The following is a 12,073-nucleotide window of genomic DNA, read 5'->3' as shown; positions in this document are numbered from 1 at the left end:
ATATCTTTGACTTCTTTCTGAAATTGTTTTTATCATATACCAGTTCATTTGAGAGTTATGTTTGAAATTCATTGTATTGAAGCAATGCATGTATATTACAGAAACACACATTAGTATTAGAACCAGTTACACTGTTGAGTAATGTGTGCAGGGTGCATCAAAGTATATACAAAGTTATCTCATCCACTATTGGAAAACACTGATGGAAATTCGGAAAAAGAAAACGTTGAGGGTACCTAGCTAGTCTTTTCAATGCGTGAGTAGGAAACTGGTCTTAAATTGGCATTACACAAACTTGGTATACCTTGCAAAATACTGAAAAGTTAAGGTCAATACTTGGGAAAACATGGGATGAGGTGGTCTATATCAGTGAGCTAAATGCGCGGCTAATTCCATGCTATCTTTGAATTATACTCTTTGAATTATAGTTGCACATATCTCATAAATGGGCGTAGGAATGATTTGTGTGCACCCTACTTGGCTTAAGTGAGCAGTAATAATTGCATTTGTGAAGATCGATGCTGTCATAGTGACTAAAACAGTCCATTTGAGTGCATTCAGGGTAGGTGTACAGAGCTCCCAACTGACCCTCATTTCGCGGGTTGGACCCGCATTCTAACACCCAAACCCGCTGACCCGCGCAAGCGTCCGAAAAACCTGCATTGTCATTGTCAAGTATACAAAAAAAAATGCATCAAATTTTGACTTAGCAACCATCATTTCTTTAGCATTTAGCATAATGGTTACATCTCTATGTTCTGACGTCTCTAGGTTCCGACGTCTCTATGTTCCGACATCTCTATGTTCCGACGTCTCTATGTTCCGACAATTTTTTCGGACTCAATTTTTTTGGACCAAAATTGTTGACCAACATGTTTTCGGACCAACTTTTTTCGGACCAAAATTATTTTAGACCAACATATTTTTATGACCAATTTTTTTTTGGACCAAAATTTTTGACACCAACATGTTTTCGGACCAACTTTTTTCAGACCAAAATTTTTTTTGACCAAACTGATTTTGGTCCCAAAAAATTTGAGTACAAACAATTAAATTTCGGGTCACAAGCAATTTTCGGTCACAAGCACTATTTGGGTCATAACAAACTTTGGGCCCTTTTTTTCCTGAAAAAAATTTGGTGCGTCCAAAAAATTGTGTCCCCAAAAAGGTAGGTCAGAAAAAATGTTGGTCCAAAAAAATTGAGTCCCCCCCAAAAAAAATTGGGTCCCAAAAAATTTGGGGCCCAAAAAATTAAGTCCCCAAAAAAATTTGGTCCGAAAAATGGGGGACCAAAAATATTGAGTCTCCAAAAAAAAATTGGGTCCGAAAAAATTTGGGTCAAAAAAATTAGAGTCCAAACAATTTGTCGGAACATAGAGACGTCGGAACATAGGGCTGTCACCAGCATAGTAGAGTATAAAACCTCCTTTACAGCATCATTTGAACCACAAATTAGCCTATATTTCTTTTCATTGGGGTGAGCAGCGAACATTTTCATGCCATGGGAAGAATGAATTATCCCCTACTATTCAATTTATTGATGTTACACACAAAAAAAATGCATATTTCTCAGAAAATATTGGGTGACAAAAGAATTCAAAAGGGGGGACACCCCCTCCCCTTATAACCCTCCCCCAGAACGGCGATTCGTGGCATGGACCCGCATTTGCCTTCTCAAGAGTTGGGAGCTATGGGTGTATGTCTTCGAACACAAATAGGTTTCTCTCCATGCCATATGTAGCACAGAGAACATATCCCTGTAGAATCTTTGCCCTCTTTCAGCTGATCACTTAACTGACCTCCAAGGTAATAACACCTCTGCATTAGTATGACCTTGGCCATACTCACAACACACTCAGTGACCATCAGCTACTTCAGGCCTTTTCATACAGTTTATATTCACACAGTGCAAACAATAACAATGTGTTAAGTCATCATATGCATGTGTATAGCCTATGCTTGCAGTGTGGCTATGTTGTAACAGGTGAACATGTATTGCAGGGATGAAATGTTGAAATTAAGTTAATGGACCATGAACATTTCATTTTGTTTAAATTTCCAAGGAATAGGGATTGTAGTAGCTCTAGGCCTATAGTCAACCAGCTTAGCTTTGAGCAGAAGCAAAAAATGCAGGATTAACACATTTTTTTTATAAGTTTTAGCTGGTGAATGTGCCAAGCAAGTCTGTAGCAACTTCCCAGGCTAAGCAAACTGTATGTAATTATGTACTAAGCAAACTAGACATAGTATGGGAGCCTCTATGACCATATTGTGTGTTATACCAGTTAAGCAAGCTTTATCCTGTAGTTTGTCACCTCAACTTCAGTTGTCGGGTTTGGACCCCAGAATTCCCTGAAAGACCCCCAATACAGGTGACACCTTATCTTGCACATGGACCAAACTGTGGCAAAAGGAAGTTATAAGAAGAGAAAAAGTTGCAATGTTCCTTGTCTGGAAGGGGCTGTTTAGTCACCACGCAGCTGATTCAGTTAGTTCAGTTACAGTAGTTCAGACAAACCATTAACCAAAATGCCTGTTCATGAGATTACAAAAAAAAAATGAATATAAAGGACAAGAGTATGGTTGAATAGGTTTCATCATCAGGTTCCTTCCCCCCTTCCCTCTCATCATACATTGTACATTATTCAAACTTGGTCATAAGGAGCTGCTACTAGTGGGTCTTATGCAGCCTTGAGTGACCAAATCCACTTTTCACATCACATCACATTACCAGTGAGCTACTTTGGCTTCTACTGTACTATTTATCATACCCCTAACCTATCTGTCTCTCAAGCTAACCTCAGAAACCAAAGCCTGGCAGTCACCTTACAGTAAAACTATAAGCTTTGGGTACATACATAGTCCATTTACAATCCACTATACTCTCCTTGAAAATGAAAACAGCTAATGAAATATTTATGACCTCTGTTGTAAAGTATAAAGAGCTAGCTAGGTCTTTATGGTAGGCTCTCAGTATCAAATCGTGGGCAATTGACATACCAGGCGCGTATCCAGGGGGGGGGGGGGTGTGGGGGCACGCGCCAGGTAAGAAAAAGAAGAGAGAAAAAAAGAGAGAAGAAAAAAGGAAAAAAGAGGGGGAAAAAGAGGAGGAAGGAGAGGAAGGAAGGGAAAAGAAAAAGAAGAAAGAGAGAAAGGAGAAAAAGGAGAGAACAGAAGAAAAACCCCAAGACACCAGGAAGAGAAAGAGGAACAGTGACATAATTACAGCACTGATCCCTATTATATACACAGGGTAGTCAGTGACGGATCGAGAAGGGGCGTCCGCCTCAGACTACCCCTTACACCGACAACTCCACTTTTGACGTTTCCATTTTCCTCTCACTAATGTTTATATATATATATATATATATATATATATATATATATATATATATATATATATAGATATGCTATATATGTATATATATATATGCTATATATATATATGCTATATAGATATATATGCTATATATAGTATATCATGGCGCGTGTGTATGTATGGACGCCTTAAACAATTGTAAGTTTGTGTTATGAAACCAATTGTGGCTGGTCTTGAACTCGACTTAGTCATCGGGGAACATGATGCATTTCGGTATTAGCCCAGGATCTATATCCGAACTGCACTAGACATATGTCCTTCATTGGGTCTGGGAAGTGTTATTTCAGGTGATCTGGGAGGTATATTTGCCAAAAATTTCTTGTACGCTACGCGCGAACCCATGGTCGCGCTTCGCTTAGATAGTATCAGAGAACAGACACGCGTCCCCACCATTATCCACGACTGATCTGCGCCCATGCACCAATAAATTAACTGTGTCTGAATTTTCGAAATTTCCCTGACCAACATTCCTAAACAATCTTCCATCTTCTCGCGCAATTTTGACCGGTCTGTTAGGGGTTGAAGGAGGTTTTTCTGTATTGGCTGTCCATAGATAAAATTTTGTGCAACATTTTGGGTATATTTTGAAGTGAATTTATTTCACGAGAAGTGTGAATTTTCAAATTCTGAACGAATAATGGGCTTAAAACCTTGAAAAGTGGGACTGACGGGTATTGTGGGCCGCGACGTAGAATCACCTACAAAAGCAATGATCCACAGGAGATGCGATGTGGTCGAACATGATGTGTGACTGGTGACAATCTTCAAAAAGATTATGGATGGAAATTGGGAAAATACTTGATTTACTCAGGCAAAAGTGAACATCTAGTGGGTCATTTTCAAGCCCGAGATGTGCCATTTCCGGTGATCTGGGGGGTGTCAAAACGAGAAATATTCTTGTACGCTGCGCGCCAACCTATGGTGGCGCTCCGCTTAGATAGTCATTCGCGCCTCCCGGGTTAGAAAATCCTGGATACGCCCCTGCATCAAGGGCGGCGGAAGCACTTTTAATCTGGGGGGCACTGACATCAAAAGGCACTTTGCAGAAATTAGATTGGACTGATGCAGCCTTATATTTAGTACCCTTCATAACTCTTATTGTATTATCTTATTTGCGTATACACATCACTCCATCAACGCCCCCCCCCCCCCTCAAGGAAAATATGCATACTAGCACTGCAATATCCAATGTGCAAATTGGGAAACAAGGAACAAGTTTTCTTTTGAGACAAAATGAGGTGAAATCATGCTAGTTGCTAATGTAGGAATCTTTGAATTAGAGTTTATTTCTTGCTAATATCTTAACAATTTTTTTCCATTCAAAATAGTTTTGAGTTTGACCCACAGAAATTCATTAAAAGTCAAGGGCGCATCCAGGATTTGCAAAGTTGTATGCGCCACTATCTGAGCGGAGCGCCACCATCGGTTGGCGCGGAGCTTAGAAGAAAATTTTTGGTTTTACAAACCCCTCAGATGGCAAGAAACGGCCTTCCCAAGTGTTCATTCTGGTTCCCTGGCCTCTTGCTAACTTGAGACACCTCAATTTTTATGTAGAAAAAGGGCACATATTTAACCTGAGGAAAAGTGGGGGGGCACGTGCCCCCTGTGCCCCCCCGGTTCCGCCGCCCTTGCCCTGCATACTGATGTAAATCGACATATATGTATATGTAAGGTTGGAACATACTGTAGAGGTGTCAGAACAGATTAGAGATTATTGCATGCAGTTAGGTGTGTTTAACATCTATATGTAGCTTTAGAAATCAAGAGAACTTTAACCATAATTTTTTGCATTGGAGAGCTCTGCTGTAGTTCCTAGGCTGATAAATAAATGCTGTAGATATGATAGTGATTCTGAGTTTTGTAGGGCATTATTGATGTTAATTATGAAAAACACATACAACAGGCGTGTAGGCCTACAGTAGTTAAAGGGACATCAGATTTATGCCCGATGCTGAGATTGAAGACTGACAAACAGTGTATGGGAATATTTTGATTTTCAAAAACCAGGTTTATAGCTATGTGATAGGCCACATGCCGCTAAAGAGGGAATTTTGAAGTGAATCCCATAATCTTCAGTGGTCATGTTATCAAACTATATATATACTTTATGTAGGCATTCATTGTTATGATACTATCCTTGTTATACGAGTGATTCATCACGGCACCTTCTATGTAACCTGCTAAACACTACACTGTGTAATAGGTTCAGGCTCATTCATGGTCGAAAATTTAAATAAAAAATAATGAGACATCCACGTGCAAAATAATCCCCAAATTATGATGGCATCCCTGGGTTCAAAGAGGAGGATTAATGCTTTATTTTTGTATCCTTGATGGACAGAACATTCCCAGAGACACTACATGTGTACTAAAGTGGTATGTATAAATACAATTGAGATTGGTCAGTGTTTGGACTGTCATTAGGCCAAATATGAGCTCAAATATGTGTTTCTGTTTTTTTTGGTTCAATACATACAAAACACATGTTTGAGCTCAGACTTGTGCAAATTTTCCACAACCTAGTACTCCAAACTGAAAACAGTACCCCAAATTGTACCGTATATCAAGATAGTTGTGCTAGTTTTGTCTCTAAAATTAGAAGTTAAAGTTGGAAAAGTTTAGTTTAAAGATTTGTTAACAACAAAAAACACATATTTGAGCTCAGTCATAGCAAGTAACTTGATTTTTCATTTCAGATTATCACATACAAGGACTCCAAAGTTAAAACAGTACTCCAAAATAAAGTGCAGTACCCCCACACACTGTACTGTATATCAAGAGTTGTATAAGGTGCACTTGTTTTTTGTCTGAAATATGAAGTAAATATGCATATATTCACAGTCAATTTCAGTATATTAATTTGGCATGAGAATATTGAGGTATGCAATTGTTTGCACTGTTAGTTAGTTGGTAATATTCACAGTCAATTTCAATTTATTCAAGTTTTCATATTCTATTAATATTGGTTTTGTTTGAGGAGTGAATTATAAGAAAGAATTTTACTGGCTTATACCACAATGGAACAGTAATATCTAAAATAAAGGAAACACACAATATTCGGTGTACCGGACTCACTTTTGATGTACTTTTTATAATGTATAATTTTATTATGTTAAATTCAGATATAAATGATAAGAATATACATGTGGAAAATAGAACTGCCTGGTCAGTTTCCAGTTCATCACTATCATAGAACTTGTATTTTGAAGGTGCGTGACAGAAAGTCCCACATTTATTGAGAGGACACAAATCAGTCCCCCAATGTACTGTTCAAAATGTGCCAACGTAATGGTCCCCCAAATGTAGAGAAGGTTTGTATGCATGGTCTAACCCTGTGTACGGTACTTGATTCCATAGTAACCCACACCAATTGCTGCGTGCAATGGGCTAGATAGTGTACAATCTGTAATTTTCAAGACATATCAAACTTTATTTAGCAGGGATAAAAGCAAATAGTCTCCTGCCCTGCCCAGCCCACCCCCTCCCCACCTTCCATCCCATTCAAAACATAAAATCCTATGCTTTCAAATATTTGATATTAATGAGATCTCAAACCTATGTACCTGCATTCCTAGTTTCCCCCTACAGCAACCCCGCCCCCCCCCCCGCACCCCTAACTGCACCACATGATGGATCCACATATGGGTGGAGCCTGTAAAAGTTGTACAAGGTAATTTTCTACACTGATGTATTTGAGATTAAGCAGTTCACCAATTTGGAATGACATTGAAACTCTGAATTGGTGGAAATAAGATGTTCAAAAGTTAATATTAGACTGTTCCTTAAATTCTCACACACATAATGGGGACTTAAAAGTTGAAAAAAAAACTTTTATCTAGCATTTAATATACATCACCTCAATCTATACTGTTGAAAATGGTGAAAACAACCCAGCAACCCCCTTCCCCCCAACCCCTAACTGCCCCACATGATGGATCCACATATGGGTGGAGCCTGTAAAAATTGTACAAGGTAATTTTCTACACTGATATATTTGAGATTAAGCAGTTTCCCAATTTGGGATGACATGGAAACCTTGAAATGGTGGAAATAAGATGGTCAAAAATTAATGGTAGATGTTCATTAAATTCTCACATACATAATGGGACCCTAAAAGTTGAAAACAAAAATAAAATTACCTATCATTTAATGCACCTTAATCTGTGCTGTTGGAAATGGTAAAAAAATCTTTCTCAAATAATAGGAAAAAACCCTAACAGTGTACAACCCTATTTTCTCTGAGATATATCAATTGTATGAATGTAGCATATGCAACAGAGTATTTTCTCAATAGCGCTTTCCAATCATCTCCACCCCTCATTCCCACTCAACTAGTGGAATGATATGAAAACATTATTTAGACATAATATCACAATATTAGAGCATAATGAGGTCTAACCCTGTATACGGTACCTGATTCCATAGTAACCGACACCAACTGCCCCATGCAATGAGCTAGATAGTGTGATAGTGTACAATCTGTAATTTTCAAGACATATCAAACTTTATGTAGCAGGGATAAAAGCAAATTATGTCCAAGAGGGCAGCCAAGTCACTTGGATCCATCCCCCCCCCCCCCCACCCAACCTCCATCCCATTCAACAAGGACGAATTCACATAAAATCCTATGCATTCAAATATTTGATCCTAATGAGAGCTCTAACCTGCTTTCCCAGTTGCTACCCCCCTCCCCTCCCCCCTATCTGCTCCACATGATGGTTCTACATATTGGTGGTGAATGTAAAAGATGGAGAAAGTAATTTTCTACACTGATATATTTGAGATTAAGCAGTTTCCCAATTTGGGATGGCATGGAAACCTTGAAATGGGGGAAATAAGATGGTCAAAAATTAATGGTAGCGATGTTCATTAAATTCTCACATACATAATGGGACCCTAAAAGTTGAAAACAAAAATAAAATTACCTATCATTTTATACACCTTAATCTGTGCTGTTGGAAATGGTAAAAAAAATCTTTCTCAAATAATAGGAGAAAACCTTAACAGTGTACAACCCTATTTTCTCTGAGATATATCAAATTGTATGAATGTAGCATATGCAACAGTGTATTTTCTCAATAGCGCTTTCCAATCACCTCCACCCCTCATTCCCACTCAACTAGTGGAATGATATGAAAACATTATTTAGACATAATATCACAATATTAGGGCATTATGGAGGTCTAACCCTGTATACAGTACCTGATTCCATAGTAACCGACACCAACTGCCCCATGCAATGAGCTAGGTAGTGTGATAGTGTACAATCTGTAATTTTCAAGACATATCAAACTTTATGTAGCAGGGATAAAAGCAAATTATGTCCAAGAGGGCAGCCAAGTCACTTGGATCCACCCCCCCCCCCACCCACCGACACTCCATCCCATTCAACAAGGATGAATACACATAAAATCCTATGCTTTCAAATATTTGATATTAATGAGATCTCAAACCTATGTACCTGCATTCCCAGTTGCCCTCTACAGCATACCCCGCCCCCCGCACCCCTAACTGCACCACATGATGGATCCACATATGGGTGGAGCCTGTAAAAGTTGTACAAGGTAATTTTCTACACTGATGTATTTGAGTCTAAGCAGTTTACCAATTTGGAATGACATCGAAACTTTGAAACGGTGGAAATAAGATGGTCAAAAATTAATATTAGACTTCATTAAATTCTCACACACATTATGGGGACCCTAATAGTTGAAAAAAAAACATTCTACATTACATTTAATATACATCACCTAAATTTATGCTGTTGGAAATGGTAAAAAAAATCTTTCTGGAACAATATGAGAAAACCAAAACAGTGTACAACCCTATTTTCTCTGAGATATATCAAATTGTATGAATGTAGCATATGCAACAGCGTATTTTCTTAATGGCGCTTTCCTATCGTAACCACCCCTCATTCCCACTCAACTAGTGGAATGATATGAAAACATTATTTAGACATAATATCACAATATTAGGGCATTATGGAGGTCTAACCCTGTATATGGTACCTGATTCCATAGTAACCGACACCAACTGCCCCATGCAATGAGCTAGGTAGTGTACAATCTGTAATTTTCAAGACATATCAAACTTTAAGTAGCAGGGATAAAAGCAAATTATGTCCAAGAGGGCAGCCAAGTCACTTGGATCCACCCCCCCCCCTCCCAATGACCCTCCATCCCATTCATCAAGGATGAATTCACATAAAATCCTATGTTTTCAAATATTTGATCCTAAAGAGAGCTCAAAACTGCTTTCCCAGTTGCAGTAACAGTGTACAACCCTATTTTCTCTGAGATATATCAAATTGTATGAATGTACCATATGCAACAGCGTATTTTCTTTACAGCGCTTTCCAATCACCTCCACCCCTCATTCCCACTCAACTAGTGGAATGATATGACAACATTATTTAGACATAATATCACAATATTAGGGCATCATGGAGGTCTAACCCTGTATACGGTACCTGATTCCATAGTAACCCACACCAATTGCTCCGTGCAATGAGCTAGATAGTGAACAATCTGTAATTTTCAAGACATATCACACTTTACTTAGCAGGGATAAAAGCAAATAATCTCCTGCCAAGCCCCTTGGACCCACCCCCTCCCCACCCTCCATCCCATTCAACAAGGATGAATACACATAAAATCCTATGCTTTCAAATATTTGATATTAATGAGATCTCAAACCTATGTACCTGCATTCCCAGTTGCCCTCTACAGCAACCCCCGCCCACCCCCCCGCACCCGTAACTGCACCACATGATGGATCCACATATGGGTGGAGCCTGTAAAAGTTGTACAAGGTAATTTTCTACACTGATGTATTTGAGTCTAAGCAGTTCACCAATTTGGAATGACATCGAAACTTTGAAACGGTGGAAATAAGATGGTCAAAAATTAATATTAGACTTCATTAAATTCTCATACACATTATGGGGACCCTAATAGTTGAAAAAAAAAACATTCTACATTACATTTAATATACATCACCTTAATCTATGCTGTTGGAAATGGTAAAAAAAATCTTTCTGGAACAATATGAGAAAACCAAAACAGTGTACAACCTTATTTTCTCTGAGATATATCAAATTGTATGAATGTAGCATATGCAACAGCATATTTTCTTAATGGAGCTTTCCAATCGTAACCACCCCTCATTCCCACTCAACTAGTGCAATGATCTGAAAACATTATTTAGACATATCACAATATTAGGGCATTATGGAGGTCTAACCCTGTATATGGTACCTGATTCCATACTAACTGACACCAACTGCCCCATGCAATGAGCTAGATAGTGTACAATCTGTAATTTTCAAGACATATCAGACTTTATGTAGCAGGGATAAAAGCAAATTATGTCCAAGAGGGCAGCCAAGTCACTTGGATCCCCCCCCCCCCACCGACCCACCATCCCATTCAACAAGGACGAATTCACATAAAATCCTATGCTTTCAAATATTTGATCTTAATGAGAGCTCTAACCTGCTTTCCCAGTTGCTACCCCTCCCCTCCCCCTTTCTGCTCCACATGATAGTTCCATATATTTGTGGAGCCTGTAAAAGTTGTACAAGGTAATTTTCTACACTGATGTATTTGAGTCTAAGCAGTTTACCAATTTGGGATGACATGGAAACCTTGAAATGGTGGAAATAAGATGGTCAAAAATTAATGGTAGATGTTCATTAAATTCTCACATACATAATGGGACCCTAAAAGTTGAAAACAAAAATAAAATTACCTATCATTTTATACACCTTAATCTGTGCTGTTGGAAATGGTAAAAAAAATCTTCCTCAAACAATAGGAGAAAACCGTAACAGTGTACAACCCTATTTTCTCTGAGATATATCAAATTGTATGAATGTAGCATAAGCGTATTTTCTCAATAGCGATTTCCAATCATCTCCACCCCTCATTCCCACTCAACTAGTGGAATGATATGAAAACATTATTTAGACATAATATCACAATATTAGGGCATTATGGAGGTCTAACCCTGTATACGGTACCTGATTCCATAGTAACCGACACCAACTGCCCCATGCAATGAGCTAGGTAGTGAGATAGTGTACAATCTGTCATTTTCAAGACATATCAAACTTTATGTAGCAGGGATAAAAGCAAATTATGTCCAAGAGGGCAGCCAAGTCACTTGGATCCCCCCCCCCCCACTGACCCTCCATCCCATTCAACAAGGATGATTTCACATTAAGTCCTATATGCTTTCAAATATTTGATCCTAATGAGAGCTCAAATCTGCTTTCCCAGATGCAGTAACAGTGTACAACCCTATTTTCTCTGAGATATATCAAATTGTATGAATGTAGCATATGCAACAGCGTATTTTCTCAATAGCGATTTCCAATCATCTCCACCCCTCATTCCCACTCAACTAGTGGAATGATATGAAAACATTATTAAGACATAAATTCACAATATTAGGGCATTATGTAGGTCTAACCATGTATACGGTACCTGATTCCATAGTAACCGACACCAACTGCCCCATGCAATGAGCTAGGTAGTGAGATAGTGTACAATCTGTCATTTTCAAGACATATCAAACTTTATGTAGCAGGGATAAAAGCAAATTATGTCCAAGAGGGCAGCCAAGTCACTTTGATCCCCCCCCCCCACCCACCGACACTCCATCCCATTCAACAAGGACGAATTCGCATAA

General features: G+C 38.6%; 1 long non-coding RNA gene across 1 annotated transcript in view; it reads right to left on the bottom strand.

Annotated features, from left to right (window-relative positions):
- The window catches only part of LOC139979214 (uncharacterized), a 97,892-nt gene that overhangs the window by 53,929 nt on the left and 31,890 nt on the right, over positions 1–12,073 (bottom strand). The gene's annotated exons all lie outside the window — the stretch shown is intronic.

The sequence above is a fragment of the Apostichopus japonicus genome, chromosome 13 (assembly GCF_037975245.1).
Source record: "Apostichopus japonicus isolate 1M-3 chromosome 13, ASM3797524v1, whole genome shotgun sequence".
NCBI lineage: Eukaryota > Metazoa > Echinodermata > Holothuroidea > Aspidochirotida > Stichopodidae > Apostichopus > Apostichopus japonicus.
Note: the sequence above shows the minus strand (reverse complement) of the source record. Positions and strands in the feature narration are given on the sequence as shown.